The 5,699-nt window shown below is 46.2% G+C and overlaps 1 protein-coding gene across 1 annotated transcript in view; it reads right to left on the bottom strand.

Annotated features, from left to right (window-relative positions):
* Window positions 1-2,695, bottom strand: part of PAIP2B (poly(A) binding protein interacting protein 2B) — a 17,306-nt gene extending 14,611 nt beyond the window's left edge. The window contains exon 1 of the mRNA XM_072406687.1: window positions 2,492-2,695. The gene's annotated coding sequence lies outside the window, so the exon portion shown is untranslated. The remainder of the gene's footprint in view (window positions 1-2,491) is intronic.
* Between the last annotated feature and the right edge of the window lie 3,004 nt (window positions 2,696-5,699).

The raw sequence follows: 5,699 nt of genomic DNA, 5'->3' as shown, positions 1-5,699 counted from the left end.
ACCATACCTCTTGTATAACCCCAATGAAATTGTTGCACACATGGCTTGAGACAATCACAGTGACTTTATGTGTATTTACTCTATCATGGGGCCATGTGGGAAGTAAACAGAGCACAAATCAGATTCTCCTATTTATACATCATCAGCACTGCTGGAAGAACAAACAAGACTTCTTACACATGGGGCCCAGGAGCCATCACCAGGACCCATGAACATAGAGCAGCCCTTGTAATGTCTGCAGAGATACAATCTGCTCAGTGTGGTCATTAAGGAGGCTCTCTGGTGAGATGCACTTCCCTTCAAGTTCATTTAATGGGAAAGATTAGAGCGGCCCAATAATACAGTGCAATGGAAGTGGTTGGGTCAGTGTATAATAATACACTGACTGGTATAAAGGAGTGTTGTGCAAGTTCTGTCAGATAATACGACATAATATAGTGTCAGCAGTGATTATCACACCAGGTAGCATGGAGGGGCCCCCATGTGGCCATAGAGATGTACAGGAATGATGGGTAATCGGAGGAGGATATAGTGGGCAGACAATCTACAGTAAGGGGGGGGGATGATCAGCAGAAACCTGGAGGGTTTGGTATGCAATGTAGTGCACAGGATAGATAAGGGACAGTGTCACATGACCCAGTAAATAGTGTAGCCAGTCAATCTTATGTAGTGGGTGTCACATGACCCTGGGAACCCAATAAAGATTCTCATTCAGCGTTGTGAGGAATGGGCCAATTTTTGGGGCATCACATGACCCATAGTACCCAGCCGATGGTCTAATATGCAGTGTAGTAAAGCACAGGCGGATAAGGGGGATGGCACAAGGCATGGTAACCAATGAACGGTCTAATAAGCAATTTAGGGAGCATGGCCTATCTGTTGCATTACCACAAGCACCCAATGGGCAGTCTACTTCACAGTGTAGTAAGTCAATCTAATGTAGTAGGTGTCACATGACTCTGAGTACCCAATATCCAGTCTCCTAAGAAGTGTAGTATAGCACAGGGCAAATGGGAAAAGGGGGGGGGGGGTTAGGAGCAGTTTAAGGAGCCATGGGCCAATTTGGAGGGTGTCGCAACCAAATAAGTTTTCTAGTGAGTGTTGAGGCCTGGTCCAATTTAGGGGGGGGGGGGGGTGTCACATGACCCAGAGCACCCAACTATTAGTGTAGTGTGCAGTGGTATAGCACAGGGCAATTGGGAAAGGGTGTTGGAGGGTTAGGTGCAGTTTAAGGAGCCATGGCACAATTCGGAGGGTGTTACATGACTAGATAAGTCTTCTAGTGTGTTTTGTGACACTCCCTCTAAATTGGCCTATGCCTTTATATGACCCAAACCACCCAACCAATAGTAGTGTTCTCCCCAGCCCCTTTTAGCTGGGCGCACCACCCAGCACTTTTCATTACCCACCCAGCTGTTTTTGGTTGGTTACTGAAGAGTTGGTTCACAATACCATGAGCCACCACCCACCTGCAATTTCTAGTCTAGTGTGCAGTGGTATAGCACAGGCCAATTGGGAAGGGGGGTGTTGGAGGGTAAGGTGCAGTTTAAGAAGCCATGGTCCAATTCAGACTAGATAGGTCTTCTAGTGATTATAATGAGGCAAAGGCCAATTTATAGGGGTGTCACATGACTCTAGAGCACCCAAATAGTTGAATAGGCAATGTAAAAGTATGGGCCACAAAATGGCACATGGCATGCAGTTGAGAGCCATGGAGCAATTTGGGGGATGTGGTCACATGATACAGAGCATCCAATGAACACACATTATTTTGGTTCAGTCAGGGGGTTACATAACTGTACAGACATCCAGTACAGAAGCAGGTAAAAGGAAGCTCATGGTATATTGATTTACCATGGACAAGGTCAGTGCACTATATGAGATATATACACTCCTCTAACACCATCACCTACAGACAGGTCCTCTTTATTAAGGCAAGGCATGGTGCCCAGGTTAAGGAGTGCCCACAAAACACCGGTCAGAAATTTCCAGTTGCAGCAGAAGAACGATAACTTACATGGAAGGCTGGGCTATGTACATTGTGACCCCAGATGTTTGCAGGCCACACCAACAATACAGAGGGCAGCATATGTGGGCAGGCAGAGGACACCCAGCAATGGCTATAACATACACAATAATCAGGAGGATTCCTTAAGGAAACTTACAAAGATGACAAGCACAACATGTGGGGCGAGTGGGATGGCTCTGGGATTAGGTGGGGGGGTGGGGAGGCCGAGGGCACCCCCTGGTGGTGCAATGTGTGGGGGAAGAGGAAAGGCCTGTGCTGTCAGCGTGGAGGGGTCACGTGGTCAGGGTTGTGTGGAGGGGTGAAGTGGGGTTCAGTGAGGCCTTGTCACGTGACGCGGTGCAGCCAGGGAAACATACGAAGCCCAGTCCTGTCAGGGCGGGGGGGGGTCACGTGACCCCGCGCACGCAGCGATTGGTACAATATGGAGTGTGGCGGGCCGAGGCCTAGTCGTGTTCCTCTCACCTTCTGTCTGCCCCGGAGCTTCGGCCTATCTCCTCCCGTTCGGACTTCTTCTCTTACTCGCGCCTCTCACCGACCTTCCGGTCTATCACCCGTCAGCTTGTCACACCGGACTGCCACAGCGCGCGCTTCCCGCTCTCTCCGTGCGTGTGCGTGTGTATATGTGTGTGCCTCGCTAGCACCTCCGTGTCCCCGCCCCTTCTTTCATACGTCACACTCTCTTCTTGTTGGACAGTGCGCGACGCCAGTCAGAGAAAGTGAGTTCTGAATTGTAATTGGCTGAAAGAGTAAAAAAAAAAAGAAGGGGCGGGCGCTGCCGTACGGAAGACGAGGCCTGACCGTCAATACAGCGACGCACGCTCACACGTGCGCCAGCCACGCCCCGTTCGCTTTTGTGAGGGAATGGTGACACTACAGAGACTGGTAAATAAGGGGGCGGGGCGGTAAGACTGGAGACGGGCCTAATGACAAGTATTCCTGGGAGAAGGGGCGGTCCTACAGAGCAGGTGGGAGGGGCCTGACCTTTAATGTGGCAATAGAGACCTTTAACTGGTCATAGAAGAGAACTTGTGCCTTGTTGTAGCTGTTATACACATGTTGGAGGATTTATAATCTAGAATATATAATGTATTATTTATATGTCTTCCCTCCTCTCACTCAGAGCGTATAAATATATAAAAAAGTGGAAGAGTTCCTCACCATGTTTGTAATAAAAGTAATGTGGCAATAGAGACCTTTAACTGGTCATAGAAGAGAACTTGTGCCTTGTTGTAGCTGTTATACACATGTTGGAGGATTTATAATCTAGAATATATAATGTATTATTTATATGTCTTCCCTCCTCTCACTCAGAGCGTATAAATATATAAAAAAGTGGAAGAGTTCCTCACCATGTTTGTAATAAAAGGGTATAGATAATGCTGACCCCCAAATGTATGTAAACACAAAATATAAATGAGAGACTGTTTTTTTTTAGGGAAAAAGGTAAAGAATACGATATTTACTATATTTACTGTATATTAGTATCATACATAGTTACAAATATAATACAAGCCATTAGGTGGCGCTATAGTACAGGTAGTCCCCATTTTACATACAAGACAGGGACTGTAGGTTTGTTCTTAAGTTGAATTTGTATGTAAGTCGGAACAGGTACATTATTTTAATAAATACAATTAGATGTTTGTCTCAACATATTATTAGGCAGAGTGGAGTCAGTGTATAAAATCCTATCTGTGAGATAATCACAAAGCAAAAAAATAAAAAAATCTTTATGGAACCTAGCCCTTCATTAACTTCTGGAGCAAGCTGTGCATTGATATGCAAAAAGGAACAGCTGCAGAGTTTGTCTTGGTCAATAAAGAGTTACAAGAGGCTACAGAAAGAGCCCAACCCCCTAAGATCAAACACAACCTCAGCTATGTTTAGCAAATGATTTCTTCTGCAACTCATGCAAACTGCCCCCTCCCCCTTCAAGCCTCCATCCTTCACACGAGCGAGCAGGGAATCCTCGTTCGTATCTAGGAGTCGTCCTTATGTCGGCTGTCCCTAACCCGGGGACTACCTGTATGTCCTAACCAAGTATTATATGGGGATTACAAACTATCCAAAAAGTCCATAGGTAGCATCCAAACAAATTATTTTAACCGTCTTTGCTAACCCGACTCGTTTCGCCAGAGAGCTTGGCTTCCTCAGGGGGCCTTGCGAAGCCTGGATGAACCAGGGAACACAAGGGTTCTTTGGAGCCCAGATTCTAGCAGAGATAAGAGACTGCCTTTGTTGTCATATTTATCAGTTATAAAATTGATTCCAACGTATGGCAGCAGTGCTGTTAGCGTGGGGAGCCTCAGTGGTTAGCACCAGGACTGAATCTCAGCCAGGAAACTATCTGCATGGAGTTTGCAGGTTCTCCCTGTGTTTGTGTGTGTTTCCTAAGGGTACTTCAGTTTTCTCCCACATTCTAAAAACATGCAGGTTGCAAATGACAGACACAGACAGTGACACAGGAAGGAGAGGACCCTGCCCCCAAGAGCTTACAATCTATGAGATGGGGGAATTATCATTCATACCTTCCTAGCTCCTTCCAAAAATGAAGGGTGCAGGATCTGATCACTGTGGCACCCACTAAACCTACTATCTCAGGGGTGTCCAAACTTTTTGCAAAGAGGGCCAGATTTGGTGAGGTGAAAATGTGTGGGGGCCGACCGCTAACCAGGGTTAGTGTGGGCGTGGTCTGCACGAGTCCCGCACAGCATACGCCCACCAGGGTGACGAATCCAGTCCAGTGTCAGTGTCTTGGAATCAGAGTTGACTTGGTCCGTGCGGGTCCTGCTGAGCACACGCCCACTATAATGACGTAGGGGATTCCCTGTGATGACAGAGGCTGCGGGTCGATGAAAATCTGAACATGGGCCACAATTGGCCCCCGGGCCGCAATTTGGACATGCCTGCACTATCTGCTGCTGCCAACGCTTCCAGGTCCATTACGATCCTCTTCCAGGTCCATTACGATCCTCTTCCACCATTAGGGGGCGCCGCTGATGATGTTACTTTTGCCCCATTATCCATGTCTATGTTCGGCAGTGCTATGAACAGAACCGGACTTGCAGAAGAACAAGGCATCAGAAACAAGGAAAAGATTGGTGAAATAACAAGAAGAAATTAGAGAACAATATCCAGCTTTATAGCATTCCAATGTGTTTGTTCAGAAGTATCAGCGGAGCAGCAGTTGGTAATCCCGCTGATCCCTAGTGTAGAGTACGATGAGCTGAATGATGTTGGTGTTGTGTCTCTGGGGGGTCAGTGTTGTTGCTGTGATTTTTCTGGCTTCTTTCTATTCATTCTTTTCCAATGAAATAATAAGAAGCGGATTCTGTGCTGAGTCATAACAGATTTTCTGCACATCGTCTGTCTTCTTGTAAAAGAGCTTGTTTATTGATCACCCGTGTAGTGCAGCTCAATTTTTTTTATGGAAACAAACTTTGTATTGAACTACACATGGTGCATCAATACAGAAAACCCAACATTATTATTATAAGTGATAATAGCTTTCTATAAATTCCAAAGCTGATCTGTGCCAGTGCCAGTGTTAGGTCAAATAAAAAAAGTTTAATGTCCTAATGATACATTTCCTCCTCTTGTCCTCTTCAATCAGTCATGAATATCAGTTACAGAGAATTGCATATTCTTACTGCCTGTGGCTACAATTCAT

The sequence above is a fragment of the Pyxicephalus adspersus genome, chromosome 3 (assembly GCF_032062135.1).
Source record: "Pyxicephalus adspersus chromosome 3, UCB_Pads_2.0, whole genome shotgun sequence".
NCBI classification, from domain to species: Eukaryota; Metazoa; Chordata; class Amphibia; order Anura; family Pyxicephalidae; genus Pyxicephalus; species Pyxicephalus adspersus.
This window is presented reverse-complemented; position numbering and strand designations above follow the sequence as displayed.